The 16,960-nt window shown below is 37.8% G+C and overlaps 1 long non-coding RNA gene across 1 annotated transcript; it reads right to left on the bottom strand.

Annotated features, from left to right (window-relative positions):
- LOC106030846 (uncharacterized) lies at positions 1-4,590 on the bottom strand. The gene is made up of 3 exons (XR_001203979.3): positions 3,360-4,590; positions 1,348-1,451; positions 1-295 (listed from the first exon to the last, which is right to left on the bottom strand). It is a non-coding gene; the product is annotated as an uncharacterized lncRNA (long non-coding RNA).
- Between the last annotated feature and the right edge of the window lie 12,370 nt (positions 4,591-16,960).

Genomic DNA, 16,960 nt, shown 5'->3' with positions numbered 1-16,960 from the left:
TCAACATTTGTCTGTTGTTGGTCCAGGTGATAAATGGAAGTGTGACAGCTGTTTATATGAAATGCAGAAATTTAACATTTACAAGTCATGAATAATTTCTTAGGCAAAATTAGTTCATTGTGATTTTATAAAATAACCAAAGTAAACCAAAGTAAACAGTCAGACATTTTATAAAATATATGCTACCATTTGATATTTGATCTGAGTCAATGTTGTGATAGAAGAGACTGTGTTGATAGCTTAAAAGAAGTGTCTGTTCCATTTTGTAATTTAACATCTTCCCTCCACAAGACGCCTTGAATTAAAAAATGTATTTTTAGCCAGGAGTCATAATGAAAATTCAATACAAACAATTATTCAGTATATGCACTAAGATGCCTAGACCTGTTCTTTGTTAAAATACTTTCTGTCAAATCTTAAATATGTAAAAATACACAAAGCTTGCCAAAGAAACTTGAAAAATAAATGCTCCAGCACGGATATCCATCTATCTATCTATCTATCTATCTATCTATCTATCTATCTATCTATCTATCTATCTATCTATCTATCTATCTATCTATCTAATCTATCTAAACCTACCTTGTTTTAAAGTATAACCAGAATGTATTCTCATTAAAAATGGAATTTCGGAGCCTCTAATACAATATATTGGCAATGATATATTTCATGACTTTGAATACAGTTTATGGCTACATCTGGTCACAAACTCACCGTTTATTGTAAATCTTGAATAAAAGTATGGTTCGTGTCCCAAAAATCTTATAGTTTATGTTTTTAGTTTCTCTGTGTACTCTTAATTTATTTATTCCTTATTGCTATGATATTTATTACAGGCAAAATTACAAAGAAAAAACCTGTTCATAGAAAGCAAACTTCTTTCCTTCCTAAGGAAAAAAAATATTTGCGGGTAGCCCAGTGTTCATTTCATCTACACTGTAGACAAAGGAATATTCTCAAATTTAAAATTATTTAGTGTATTGGAGAAGCACGTCCAGGGATACCTAAGTGGAAGGAGGTGCTATATGTATGCACCAGGTAGGTGCTGACCGTAGGAAAGGTAAAGTCTCATAAATATCTGAAGACAGATCTTTAGTTTTGTTCTCATCCGTTCCAACCAACCCCAACCTTTCTGGAGAAGACTTTTACTTGAGAAAAACTGTAATGTCTTCTCTGTGAATGAAGCCAGCAACTTGTGCCCCTTATCCTAGGTACTGTTACGTTCTTCTTTTTGCCTTACTTTCTTCCATCTCTATGGTTGCTTTCATCCCTGAACTTGCCGATGTTCTGGCATGGTAGGAAGCAAATAGAGCTGACCTTTTTTAGCTTAGTTACAACAGGGCTTACCTGCTCAGGCATGCCAAAGTTCAACTCTTATATGCTTGTGCTTCAGAAGTACATTATAACTTTCCCCTTGGGGTGAACTACTGGTCTGGTCTTCTATCTTCACCCTGCAAGAGGTCCATTGGTAACGGAGAGGTGCTGAATTGTCTCAGTATGCCTCTCTGACCACTTTCATGTATGCCTGTGTTAACACTGGCTGCTCTAAGTTGTCTGGCTTTGTAACAAGAACAGTTATGAAAAAAAGTAGTGTTAGAAATCTTCACTTTCCAGGTACCTATGAAGGGTGATCATCAAGGGAATTTGAACATGGTATAGATTTTGGAGCCAGTGCCGTAAGGAAAGTGCCATAACTCTTCTTTTGCTCCCTATGAAATAAGTTTTGTGGATAGTCCTATGCTCATTTTTCATATATCTTTCTATTTTACATGTATATTTTATTACTTGTTTTTTAAAAAACACTGTCATTAGCAATAGATCTGTAAAATAGCTTTGAGGATGGGAGAAAGCTGTAGAAAAAAATGTTTTGACATTTTCAGAAGAGGATCATTTAAAAAAGATGAGGGAGGCTTGAATTATGATTGCATACTACACTATACTACTGTTCTTTTTATCCCATGTACTTAGTATGTTATTGCTTGAAAATAATTATAGGGTACAAAGAATGGAGGTATGAGAAATAAGTATAGTTAATACTGGAAAAAGATACAAGACTGTTCAAAAAACCAAAGACACAGCGTAGGATGTGTTCATCCTTGTGAAAATTCTTCCTTTGTAAGTGCTGCCAAGGTCAATGTCAGCTTGAATTCTTTAATGCATACTGTAAGTGCTAGCTGTGCAGATTAGATCTGCCCAGAGCTATTCTTATTTGTTCATCCAGCTTTTAAAAATACATGTTTGTGCTCTTCTATTAAAAAAATTTCCACTAAAAAAATCAACAGTCCAAGCTTGTATCAAGTCTTTCATTATACTTGTTCTCCACCTACTTTTCATTTTGCCTCAGGAATATGTACAGACAAGTTTTCAGCTGCACACTATTGAATGTGTTTTCATGTTCAGTAACAAAGGAATAATAGATTTCTTGTATTTCCCAGATAAGTTAATGAAATTAGATTTTATAAGAAATAAAAATGGTTCAATGTTAGGACTCATTATGGGAATTTTAATGTTTTCTAAAATGCTGAACTAATAATATTGAACATAGAAATGTAATTGCTTTTATTTCTAAAATGAATCTTTACCTGTATGAACCATGTCATTAATGGCACAAAATAATCAAAAGTACAGTGATATTTCATGCAGTCCCACTTATTCTATTAAGGCTACTTTTTTTTTTTTTTTTTTTTTTTCCTGAAGCTTCCAAGGTAAGAGAGAAAGAAAAAAAAAAAAAAAAAGACAGAAAAATAACTCTTCTTTTTATGTCCTTTTTTATTGCTAAAACAGTTGTTTGACTATTGCCAGATTTTCTTATGGCCATCACTAGTGGTATTTTTTGCATAAACCTATTTTTTTCTGCAAAGAAAATATTAGAAGATATTCAAAATCAACCTGATTTCTAGGTACGGTTCTTAAGGACTTCTTGAGACACTAGTCTGCAAGACAGTGAGGTATGGGCAATCAAAAACTGTAATAATCAGAGTCTGTCAGTCTTTGCACCTAATACCTATACGCTCAGTCATTTACTGCTTTGCTCTTGACAGTTTTTATTTTTTTTTATTTATTTTTTTTTTTTTTAAATCAACAAGTTCAGGACAGTCCCTAGAAGAGCAGATGGACAATGTTAGGCAACTCTGTGGTAGAAGCCAGTCAGAAATATTAACTCCTTCAGGACACTTTGAAGATGATTTCTTGTTATAATCAGAAATTTCTTGTTATCATCAGTAATTCTGGGCTACCAAATTCACTCGGTGTTTGACACTCTTATGTTTCAGAGGTGTTATTGAGCTTCCCAATTTGATAACAATTGACACTTTTATTGGCACTAAGCCGTCTGAAATTTCAGGGAGTGATGAACTTACAAATATCCCTCTTGATTCCCATGTTGCCATGCAACTCTCTCTCCTGGCTGTGCTGTTCTGTTTGCTTTGTAAGTTTAAAATCTTTTTTTTTTTTTTTATTGGCTTTGCTCATTTATCTATCATTGCTGTGCTTCCTGCTGTTGGTGCTTGTCTGCCAATGGCTTTTGAAGGCGACCCTGCCACAGCCTGTTGACATTGCTAGGCTGTCTATTGTGACTGCATATCTGTGGCAGAATGCTGGGGCTCTTGTTGCCATCCTTGTCCCACGCTGTACTTTGGTAGTTCTTACCGTGCTTCTGTGAATTACTGACAATTTATGCCATGTTGTTTCTTTATGAGAAGGGTGATCTCTTAAGGCTGTGCAATAGATAGTTTTCTGTTTGGTGATTGAGCCAAACATAAAAAAGTAATGCCTGTATTGCAGTAGATTTTTTTTTTTTTTTCTCATGGGAATGAAAGGCTGAAAAATATTTATTCTGGATCAAGAAAACATTTAGCTCAATCTTAAACATAATATTTTGTTTCTAGTGTAGATATTTCTAACAAAAGTAAACAACAGAAATGCCGCAGTAAACTTCAGGCACCACCAGCCAGGAGCATTGCCCTTGGTGAGGAGTCAGGACACTTAGACAATGTTGATGTGGGAGGCTTTTGTTCCAGTCCTGCCTTGAGAAACATCACTTCACTTCTGCCTGCTTGGTGAATGTTTTAGGTGTCTCAGTGTATGAGTGTACTCAGACATTCAACTGTTGACAGTTTACTTTGTATAATTGTCGTTAACAAGAACTGACAGCTGCTTGTCCTACCTTCTGAAGAAGTACGTGAGAGTTTAACCTGTTATATCACTCTGATCTCTCTCATGAATATTTAAGTACTCATAAAACATTGATGAACTTCAGAAGAAGAAATGAGAACAACTAATGCTAGAACACATGACGGTCACTGCAGTGGTCGTAGTGTTCTGAGCTCCCAGTTCTTAAATGCACACCATAGTAACTGTTATTTCTGTGTGGCATCACTGAACATAACTGCAAATGTTTTTATTTGTGTATAAACAAGATTTCATATTGATATGTCACTGAGAGCTCTGAACTCTGTGGAGGGGGCAGTGATTCTTGGAGCAGGAAGCAAGGCAGTTTGTTCTCCATCTCAGTCTCAGGTTAGTGTCAGCTCTTTGAAAAAGGATTAGTCTCTGCGATGATGACATTAGTAATGAGTTGTAACTCTTGCAGAAGTTTAATTCTTGTCAACTGTTTCATCACTTCAGTTCCTAGACCAGTGTAAATGTTGAAGTGTATCAAAATATACTTAGAAATTACTCAGCCTCAGTTTCATTGAAATCCACTCCACTGAGAAATCGAGTCCAAGTACTTGTGTTTAGCAAAGAGTTCATTCTGGTGCCAGAATGGTACATTGCAGTTGGAAAAGCTGGCAATAGATCCTCATCCAGCAGAGATTCTCCAAAACTGTCTCCCTGTTTCAGTCTGATAGTACAACAAGGAATAAAAGCTGTTACATTTAGGTATAACTAATCTGGAAATGGTCTTTTGGGCCTCTCTTTGCTAGTTGTCATGATGCTAAGATCTTGTTGCTTCGCAGTCATATGCCCAGATTGTTACTTTTGTTAACCCTGGTTGTAGGATACATCTGGGTCTGACCCACTGGCAAGGCCCACAATAGTTCACTGCTCATAGCACAGCTTTCTTCCAGCACCATCTGGCTATCTAATCTGTTCAGAGTGAATAAAATGACTAATGGTCTGTTGAAAAAATCCCATTCTGAAGCATTATTCTCTCACAGAGACAGAAAAAAACTCAGAGCTGAAATGCAAGTCCCCTAGTCAATGAGAGTTTTGAAGCAAAAGTGCAACTCTCCTTTTTGCTGGCTCTCTCATGAGTTGAGGTATCTAGAAGAGCAAAAGTCCTTTGTATCAACATATTTAATCAGGTGAAATATTGCAGCATTTCAGATTGTATCTCTCTATGAAACCATACAAACTGAGTCTGTTAGAAGTTCTCTCCCTGACACTGTATTCGTATATAATTTATTTAGAAAAATGGCTTCAACTTCTTTTCTCCCATCCTTGTATTTCCTGCTTCACATTATCATATTTGTCCACCAGGATGTTATTTCTCAATTCACTTTTATTGCAAGATTCTCTACCTTTTTATTTATTTATTTACTTATTTTTATTCCTGCGTCTGTATCCAATGATTTTGTATCCAGAGTTTCTTTGGTGAATGCTGTGGTGAATTTGTACTGGTCTTGTGGAAACTGTCAAAGGTATTGTAACTCGCTTCTTATCAGACAGAACATCATACCTCAGACCGTTCTCTTTATTATGGAGGTTGTGATTAAATGGATTTGATTGTCAAGTTCCCCACTGTCAATCTTATCAACCATTAGTAACCTTCTCTATCATATTCTCAATTTAGTAAGCCAGTTCTAGGATAGCTGCCAGATTTCAATCGCAGTGAAAGCAACAGCTGCAGTTTCTCCAGCACTTCCTAGCCACTCTTGTGTGCCTATATCAGCACTTTCAGAGTCTGGACTCTATTTGATCTTCCTTAGAAAGTGATGGAGATGCACTGCCTTATTTATTTTCTCATGCATTTGTCATGCAAAGCATATAACATCAATGCATCTCCTGATCATTTCTCTGGGTAGAATCTAAGACAATCCAGAAAACTTTCTTTTCCATGAAAGACAAGAAATTTGGTCTATGAAAGACCAAGTTATTGGCAACAGATATCTACAAAGGTGTTCTCAATCTTTCTCATTGAAGCCAGTTGAGACAGAGAATGCTCCTGCACGTCCATTGGCAGCACTGGGCACCCTCTGAGGCCTCACTCTGGATGATTATCATTCTTCCTTAAAGAAAACGATGTTGTGCAAAAATTATGGGCAATGAGATGATAAGTTTATATGATGTAGATTTAGGAAATACACAATCTGAAAAAAAGGAAAAGGGTCAAAATAAATATCAGGGAAATAAAATTTCAGAAGACTGCCTCATATTAATCTTTCCTCAAGTATAAAACTCAAAAGATTTGCACTAACTTCTGAAAAATATGTACTTTTAAAAAAATTATTATTTGGACAAATTGAGCTGTGATGCATTTTGTTTGTGCTTTCAACCCGGAAGGCTGTGCTTCATGAGTGTGGGCTGATGTAATGTTGCTTACTCTGTTTGGAACCTTTTTTGCATATCATTGAGAGCCAGTAAAACAGAGAAATATTCTGTTATTGTTCATCTGTTCGTAAATCTCCGATTCCACAAAATTCAACCACATGAACCCACATGTTTATAACAGCAGTGTTCAGCAGATGAAGGTAACTGGTATCATCCAGCAGTTTATCTTCTCAAAATAGTTTCACCTCAGACGTATTACTTGTCAGCTGTAATGAATTGTTCTTGAATTTAAGGTGCAATTAAGGTATCTTTTTTCAATTTCATATAAATTCATGTTATCTTACAGAAGATTAAAAGACTGTTTTTCTTTTCAATTACAGTACCCTAATACCAATTTATTTGATATAAATAAATTTGGTTTTGATCCTATAAAATGCTATGAAGATTGAGAACCTAAAATTGTTGCAAGAGGAGATGAGGATACAAAAAAAAAAAAAAAAAGGAAAAGAAAAGCCATTAAAAAGAGATGTTAACATTACAGTCAGTGTTCATAGTTATTTTCTCACCCATCCAGTGACTCCAATGTTTCTGTTGCTTTTAAATGCACAGCAATTTCAACATATTTCATGTAAAAACACTTCTAAATCCTACACTTTCTCTACATGCCATGGGCAAGCTAACTTTCATTTCAATCTTTCTTTTCCCTAAAATTAACAAAATAAAACAATCAGAATGGATTTTTCAGTATGGGAATGTAACTCATCGAAATGTTAATTTACAGTATTTCTTGGCATTGTTCAATTTTCTGTGACCATCAAAACAAATTTTAAATTCTATTTCTTGATTAACCAACTGATTTGGCTATTCATTCCCAGTTGTGATTGATGCTATTGATTGACTTCTCAAAGGGTCTGATTCCAAGCCATTTGAAGACAAGAGAGCATCAATAATTTAGTTTGTGTACTCCGGATCAGGACTGACTTGTAATCAGAATAACTGACGTTTTCTTGTTGGCTGCTCTTCACTGCCACCGATTTTGTAACGAGGAGAAACAAGCATTAGCCAGGACTAAACTGTAAAATGTTAGTTCTTTAAATTAAAATATAAAGATGAAATACTGAAAACATGACAAGAGTATTAATGGTATTTCCTACTTAAATAACACTAATGTTGAACTATCTAATAAAGATGCGAGGGTAAAATGCACCGTGATTTTTATTTTGTGAGTGAGAAAATGAACCTAATTAAAAACTATGATGATTACAGGTAACAACAGTTGTACAGAGAAATGAAATCTAATTGTTGTTTGAGTGAAATAATTTGAATCTCTCCTAAAATATACAAGTTTCAACTTGAAGCTCCTAACTTAGTGTGATCTGTAACAAAAATCACGTTAACATTAAATTTACATTTATGTTTTTACTCTAAAATTTAGGAAATAGGTTTATTAGGCAAGCAGGAAGTAGCATTCTAGTGGCCAAAATACTGTGTTAACTTTTTCTTATTACATTACTTTTGTTCTGGAGAATCATTAATATTCATTCACTGAAATATAGCAAATGTCAGCTGAAAGATAATTGTGTGAGAAGGACTGGATACCTTTCCTTGCAACTTTCAGTTCATTTAAAAACAAGTTTTTTTCTTCTTCTTTGGCAAAACTAATTTGAAAAAGGACTTAATGGGCTCTCTCTATCAGCTCTCTCTTATTCCAAGACAACCTTTTAGATTTTGTGTCTACTAGAGACACACACACACACATACACATTCTGTAAAGTGCTGTGAATTTACACTAATTTGAAGAATTAATTACCAGCAACACTGAAAACCAGCTAGTTTTGAAGTGCAATGAAAAGCACCACACAGCAGTTTAAGACAGCAAATAATTGCATCGTATCAAGCAGAAACTCTGGTTTAGTTAAGCAAAATTGTCCAAGTGCCAAATTGGTGTTTGGCCAGGACACTGCAGCAAAACCCTTACTTTTAAAGCAGTAGTACTTGAGCATTAAGGAATTAATGAATGAATGTTAAGGAATCGAAAAACATTAAGGAATAAAAGTGTGCTGACTTAGCATTTCAGCCAAAACATAAAATAAACTCTCTGAACATAAAGGGCATGTCAGCATTGTATAATTATTGTAAATACCTTGAAACTTCAAACTTAACCTTAGGTGACAATTGCAGATTGAATTTATGCTTCTAATTTAAGCTGGTGTATCACCATGTTTTCAACCCAAGTGAACGTATTTCACTTTTTTTTGGCCTTTTATTCTAATTGTGGTTTATGATCCAGCCTGGCATCAAACAGGGGCTCCAGGGCAGCAGGGAAGGCTCCAACTTATGTTTCTGGCTGTTTCCCCCGGAAGGAGCCCCCGAGGAAGAGGTGAGATTGCTCCTTCCTGAGGAGGAAATGGGCATTCATAGAAGGGGAAATTTCTGGAGCGCAGGGAGAGAGAGGCAGAGACAGCATTGGGAGCAATTCTGCCACAGAGGGAGAAGCCAGGAGGTTCCTTAAATGAGCAAGGACATGGTCAGGCTTTGGGGTGATGGCAGCTTTCATTGGAAAGATGAGGGGAATGCACAGAGCCTTTTCACACCAAACACACAGAAAACAAGGGTAAGAAACACTAAGAGAGCAGGAGAAAAAAATGTTTTTAGTTTAGTCAGCCTCACGAAACAGAGTTGTGTTACACCTCCAAAGTGATTTTGTATTAGTTTTCATCCGGATCAAACAGTACCTGAGATTCAGATTTTTCCGATATCTTTGGCGATTGCCTTAAGGAAAATGTAAGGTGATTCAGTAAGTCTAGTTTACCTGGAGCTCAGTCTCACAATTCAGCTTATTCAGAATTACATTGTTTTCTCTTAGTGTTGTGACAATCCTAAGTAAACCAGTCAACTGCCAGCAGCCACCTGAAATTGCTTAAATTCCTGGAATCTGACTATGCCACAATAACATCAGGTATTGCTGATTCCATTCTCCCACTGTAAATGATAACGGAAGAAATTTAAGGCAGAGTTATCACTATGCAGGTAGAGAGAACCATCACATTCTTGATTTTTTGGGGGCTTGCAAAGTTATTGGTCAAATGTTACACCCCCTACAAGAGAGTTATTTCTTCTTTCTTTCAAAGAAACTCTAACTTCCTATCAAATGCCACTTCAGAACAGACCCAAAACACTTGTGAAGCTCAGCATAAACACTTAGAGCTGGAGAGAAAAAGGTGAAAACAAGGGGCATGTCTTAGGTCTTGGTCCTCTGTTTTGTTCTGAGATATCTTACATGGGTTTATAGAGCACCTTTATCTTTTTCATTCCACAGCCTGGGAGTAGGTGCCTGCAACTTCTCTTTGGAAGCAATTGTGCAGGAAATGTTATCCAAAAGGCTGCCAGCAAGGCTAAATGAGGAAATGACTGCTGACGTGACATTTTAACAGGATCCCAAAGACAAAATCTTACCTTCCTCCCAGCTCAACAAATGTACACCTGAATGCAGCAATACATGCTTTTGCACATATACACCTCTATAAACACATAACTCAGGTAATTAGAATATTTCAATTTGTTGATTTGCCTTAGACTTTAATCAGCTTTTCTCACTTCACTTTGAAAATACCTTAACAGTGGTGGATTTTCAGCTCCTGAGGAGGCCACTTTTACAGGTGAGAAGACAGGTCCCTCACACAGCTCATCAGGCCATAATGGAAAGGTTTATAAAGATCTTATTTTAATAATTTGACCAGTAGGCACTTAGCTAAAAGAGACCGATGGTTCTGGGTCTAGTTCTTAATCATAATATTGTTTTTATATTTAATTAGAAAATGTACAAACAGTATTCTGGAAGTGGGCCTGGACACAGCTTGCTGCTCCCAAGTGAATCCCCTAATCACCATTTCACTGAATGCTGTTGATACTGGATGTTGTGCTCTTAAGAGATTTGAAATACTTTCTTGTGGTGAGACAGTTTCAGTGGTGAGGAAGAGGATGTCATTCCTCCATTCTCATTCTGCCTTCCAGAATAGCTACCTAGTGTGTTTAGGAGATGGAGATTTCACCTTGTAAGGATGAAAAGAGAATTCATACCACTTTGCACAGAAATGGTAGGGTGGAAGGTGGATACTGCTGTCACAAATGCGTCCTGCAGGGTGTCTGCTCTTGTCAGCATCAGATATGGTCTGAGAAACTTTGTAGACCAAATCCCACAGGCACCTCAGTGAGAAATCTGTACATTCTGGCACATTGGGCCTCTGCTGATATCCCCCTACTCACAGCAGGGAGGCTTTACATAGACAGAGGTACTTTTTCAGCACTTCAAGATTTAAAAAAAAAAAAAAAAAAAAGAAAGCAAAACAGCTATGGAGATTAAGTTTAGCTAGCTGCCTAAAGTGGATTTTGAAACCTGCATTCTGCCCCATATATCTGACATGAGCCAGGTACGACTCACATTGAATGTGGCAGAGATTTTGCAGCCTAAAGAGTTAGATGTATCTGAAGAAAAATAATGCATTCTGCATGGTCTACTGGAACAGAAAATTAAAATGTATGTGTCTGCTCTCAAGGAAAGAATTATAAAATTAGGCTGATAGGTCTGATTTGGTCTCACATATTGAGACATATCACCTTTCTCATGTTGCTCTTTTCTTCAAGGATAAACAATATCTAAAATGAGCATTGTGAATAAATGAAACTGTTCTTTTCAATATTAATTCAAGGTAAAACAAGTGTCCAGTAAAGGCATATATAATACCTCTATTGTATAAAGGAATTTCACTGTTTTTTTTAAAAGATACTTTGCTATTACTGCTACTAATAGTTTCCCTTATAGAAAATATGACCAGTTTCAGAATACACCAAGAAAATTACTAGAACTAGGCCAATTGTTCCAAAAGGCTGAAGGTGTTACCATTCTAAACAACAAACTTATTAAAATGCAGACTCATCACTAGATATGGCTTATCATATTAAGAAACTGTTTCACTTTAAACTAGATAAAGAAGCAGAAAATTGAGGCAACTACAATAAATACAATGAAGAATAAAAATGCATTTTCTGATACTACTGCTATTACAAAACCTGTTCTTCCTGTATTCTATATATGTAGAAATGTTATGCCAAATATTTGACAGAGCATGGATGACATTTCTGTAATTTATACTAGAAGAAAAGGACAGCAAATCCACCAGCATCAGTTAAAATCAATACAATCCACAGCAACTGTCTGCAATGCAGAGGATACAGGGGCAGGCATTTAAAGACAGTCAGAAAAAGAGAGGAATGTGAACAAGCTGCCTGTAAAGAACAATATACACAGATGCCTGAATGCAGATTTAAAAACAAAAACAAAATATCAAAAGCAAATAAAACACAAAATCCCACACAGACTAAAGCTGTCCTAAAATGTTTTTTAACTTGCAGCAGATAGCAGTGACCTGACTGCTGTTACAGGAACAACAGTGACAGAAGAATAAGCTGCTATTAGACACCCTCTGGACAGTAACAAGTACTTCTGCATGAAGTCATCAAGTTATCTTGTTTCTTCTGTAGTTAATGCATTAAGGGGTGTGGTGGTTTCACCTTGATGGACAGCTAAACTCTACCACAACCACTCACTCACTCCCCCTCCTGAAAAGAAATGGAGGAGAAAATACGATGGAAAAGGGCTCAAGGGCTGTGATAAGGACAGGGAGATCACTCACCATTACTGTCATGGGTGAAACAGACTCAGCATAAGGGAGGTTAATGTAAACTATTGCCTATTACTAACAGTCTAGAGCAGTGAAAACTAAAAGCCAACTAAAAACACCTTACCCCCACCCACCCCCTCAAGCAGCGTATGGGAACTTGAATGGGGGTTGCAGCCAGTCCCTGATGCTTTGTCTCCACCGCTCCTTCACGGTCCCTCTCTGCCCCTGCTCCCCGTGGGGTCCCTCCCACGGGATGCCGTCCTTCCCGAACTGAGCCTGCGGGGGCTGCCCACAGGCAGCAGCTCCTCAAGAACTGCTCCCACATGGCCCCATACCATGGGGTCCATCCATCCCCCAGGAGCAAACTGCTCCAGCACGGGTCCCCCACGGGCGGCAGCTCCCCCCAGACCCCCTGCTCCTGCGTGGGCTCCTCTCCACGGGCTGCAGCTCCGGCCCGGGGCCTGCTCCTGCGGGGGCTCTCCATGGGCCGCAGCCTCCTCCAGGCCACATCCACCTGCTCCACCGGGGGCTCCTCCACGGGCTGCAGCGTGGAGATCTGCTTCGTGTGGGACCCATGGGCTGCAGGGGGACAGCCTGCTCCACCAGGGACCTCGCCACAGGGGAACTTCTGCGTGCCTGGAGCACCTCCTGCCCTCCTTCTGCACTGACCTTGGGGGCTGCAGGGCTGCTTCTCTCACATTTTCTCACCCCTCTCTCCCAGCTGCTGTTGCATGGCATTTTTTCCCCTTTCTTCAATCTGCTCTCCCAAAGGCCCAACCAGCATCACTCCCTGACTCAGCTCTGGCCAGCAGCAGGTCCCTTTTGGAGCCAGCTGGAGCTGGCTCTGATCAGACAAGTGGCACCTGCTGACCTCTGCTCACATAAACCACCCCTGCAGCCCCCCTGCTACCAAAACCTTGCCACAAGGGGTCATTTAAAATGAAGATCCGTGAAGATCCCACTCTACCAATCACACTGAAAGACTCATTAATGGGGAATATTTTTCTCCAGAGCACAGAAATATACAGCATGTCCAACAATTTACTGTTTCTGTGCATTTTCTTATGAAGAATTTGGAGCAATTTGGTTCTCTTACTCACAGATTTCAGGAAAGTTCAAGAATTATTTTATGCAAAGGCACCAGAAGAATGAGCTTCTGCTCTAAGACAAGGATTGACTTATTATTTCTCCTAAATCTTAAGACAATCCTAATGAAATAACTCAAAGCTATTTATCTCAACTCTGAGGAGTCCAACTCTGAGAAGTCCTTCAGATGACTGTTTACAGAGGCCCAAGTGATGTCCTCGAGGTCAATTTTACATGAATATGAGGCAGGAATCAAAAAAAAGAAAAAATCAATAAAAATATTTATCCATGCCACATTCTTGCTGCTGGGGAAATTTAAAAATGGAACACATAGTAAACTCACAATTGTCTCAGAGCTTATCACTGCAGTGAGAAGGAGTACCTTCTGTGAAACGAAATCCAAAGATTTAGTAACATCCATACTGACATAAGACAAAATCTTTTGCCTAGAGGACACTGTAGTGATGCATTCTCTGGAGTTAGAGTTGCAAATTATCTCCGTATGAGCCTGGTTTTTAATCTTTCCATTTTAAGTTGCCAAAACAGAGTTAATCTCACTGATGTATTCGTTTGCTCTGGAAAGTTAAAAGTTTGGTGAAAAGCCGATAGGCAAATTACATTAGTAAGATATGACAATTTCAGTAAAACAAAGACTTCATTTTTTTAATGAACATAATGTCTCAAAAACTTCTGGGCTATAGCAGCACCAAACAGAGTTAATTTTTATTGATCTGAGAACTCCAAGAGCAACCTTTGCATACTTTGAGATGGTAAAGTGGTTAGTATTTAAATCATCCTAAATGCATTTGGAAAACATTAATTAATTTTATGATGTATGAAATGTAAGAGTTTTATTTTTTTATGGGATTTACAGACTTATAATTACATTATTCCTGGCATCAAAAAAGAGGCTGAATTAATGCACTTGCGATATAGATCTAGCACCTAATAGTACTACTATTAAGTGTCTGTACTGTGTCTAGCAATCCACAAGTATTAAATTCCCAGAAACTCTGACACACAGAGATGGAACCAGGGTCCGGGAAGGTTCCAGGTAATACTATGGCAAAGAAAATCAGATGTAGGTTGCATTGGAGTGGCTGGGTTGCCTATATGTGATAGAAATCAGATAAAATGATCTTATACAACATCATTCAGCTAAAGACAAATCTGGAAGGAGAAGAAATTAAAAATCAGACCAATACCTTGATCTAACGCTCCTGACTTGTGAGCTACAAGTGATAAATCTTCCTCTCTTCCAAGCAAAATCTTTGTACCCTTACACGTTTTTGAGGCTTTCAGTGATTATTAGTGAGCTGGAAGGCTCTAGATGAAGCTAAGAACTACCAAGATTTAGAATGATTCTTCAGATACATAATCTTAATTCTGTTAAGATTAAGGAATTTAAATTTTGTTAGTTACTTCTAAATTAGTCAGAAAGTTCACTCTTCAGGCCACACAAATAATACCTTCATATCTATCAAAGCATCTAAGCCTCAGAGTCCTTGTTACTGCATTCTTTCACTGCAGATTTCCTAGGATCTCTCATACTTTAAGTTGTAAGATCACACGTGAGTTAGACTGCCTTCCTCCCCTAAAGCAATTTCCATTCTTACAGTTTTTGATTACTTCCCAAAGTAATGAGAGAGACAAACGTGCAGTAGCAAAATTAAGTTTAGTGCAGACAGTTTAACTGAATATTTCCAGTCTTTCCAGGAGCTAGGATATTTATATGAAGTTTGATTCTGACTTCAAATCTAAGCCAAGAACAAATGCAAATGTCTTTATGGAAATGTAAGGCAATTCAGACCTCTCTATCTGATGAATACAGACAAGCATACAAAAATTTTTCTGCCCACATATGAACTGAAAATTGAAAGTTGAAAAGGAAACTACTCCCATTTCGATAAGTGGTGGTTTCTGAAAATTCATAGATCCTGTATACCTAACCTGTAAAACTTCAGATTGATTTTGTAATCAATAATCTGACTGAGGTGGGCATTTTGGAAATGTTGCTTTCAACTCCATGTATAGAAAGTGCTACTTTATTAGTAGCAAGTAGTATTGTGCTAATGCTGAAGATCACAAGTGATTTAGCATCCTCTATAAATTTAGTGGTACACATATTGTTATTTAACTGTTAGACTGGAGATGCTTGGCATTAGATTTCAAGACTACTGCAAATAATACCAGAGGCAATAATCTCCAGTTTGTCTATTCTTAATAAATGATCCATAAGGCCCTTTAAAAAAGATACTGTAAGCCCATTTTAAATCGTAGAATCATAGAATGGCTTGGGTTGGAAGGGACCCTTAAGGACCAGCTCCAACCCCCCTGCTATGGATGAGGACACCTCCCGCCAGACCAGGTTGCTCAAAGCCCCATCCAACCTGGCCTTAAACACTTCCAGGGATGGGGTAGCCACAGCTTCTCTGAACAACCCGTTCCAGTGCCTCAGTGCCCTCACAGCAAAGAATTTATTCCTTATATCTAAACTAAATCTACCATTCAGTTTAACACCATTACCCCTTGTCCAGTACACTCCCTAACAAAGTGTCCCTCTATACCTATCTTGCAGGTCACCTTTAGGTTAATAGACTGAATGGCTGCTAGGATCACTACTAAATCCACTGGACTCAGCATTTGTGTCACTATGGTATCACTACTTTTCTGGTGCTAAAAAATAAGTGGAATGACATTACTCATTTTTGTACTGGTCTGAAAGTTGAATTAGGACAGAACAGCCTCACTTTCCTCAGCTAACCACAAGAAAACTTATTAATTTAGTTAATATAACTGAAATACCTCTGTCCCTCTGTAAATGCAATGGTTTTGTATAAACAATGGCTGCAGCTGCTTTGCTTTTGTTTGAAGTATTTCTCCAGGTGAATCTGAAAGAAATGCTTGGGGGGGAGGGGAGGTAGGTGCACCTCTCCCTAGGCAGGTTGCTTGATCCAGAAAGGAGTTAGAGCAGCTCTCTTGCCAGGCTGTATGTACAGGATGTTTTTATTCAGTTCTCCAGAGAGCTGCACATCTCACTGTCTGAGAAAAAAAGAAGCTGTTAGCACATGTCAAATTCCAACCAGGTGGAAGTCACCAGAGAAAGATTTGAGTAGTTACAGTCAGGAATTTAGTAGAGGCATAAATTGGACAGAAGAAAAAAGAGATTCTGCCTTCCCAAATATATAACAAATGGACCCAAAGTCACCGTAACACTTAGCACTTAATGGTGCAAAGGTCAACTTTCAAAAAATATTTCAATGGATGCTACTTTTGAGGCAGTTTCTCTAAGACAGAGGAGAAACACCAAGTCAGGGGATCTGCTGTACATGAGTATTGATTTTCTTCAGTATCTTCACTCTACAGGGTGTCTTAAACTTATATCATCAGTGTTATTTCAGTTGGCTCTGCTCTGTGAGCTGGACCATAATACTTTATATACACAAGCAGATGATAAAGGCAGTAGTTCCCCCCGCCCCCCCAAACAAAACAAACAAACAAAAACATAGATATTTTTTCATACAGGAAGTTACAACAGAAGATTAATGGACTTGTGGAAAAGGAGAAAAAGCTGCAAGTAACTCTCCTCCTTAATAGCAAGGGAAAAACTTTTTTTTTTCCCTTGTCTTCTTTATAGAAGGCTCATAAAAATACAGTAAGATTGTTTTTATGTCTTACAGTGATATGTATCACGGGTAGAT

The sequence above is a fragment of the Anser cygnoides genome, chromosome 3 (genome assembly GCF_040182565.1).
Source record: "Anser cygnoides isolate HZ-2024a breed goose chromosome 3, Taihu_goose_T2T_genome, whole genome shotgun sequence".
In the NCBI taxonomy this organism is placed as follows: domain Eukaryota; kingdom Metazoa; phylum Chordata; class Aves; order Anseriformes; family Anatidae; genus Anser; species Anser cygnoides.
Note: the sequence above shows the minus strand (reverse complement) of the source record. Positions and strands in the feature narration are given on the sequence as shown.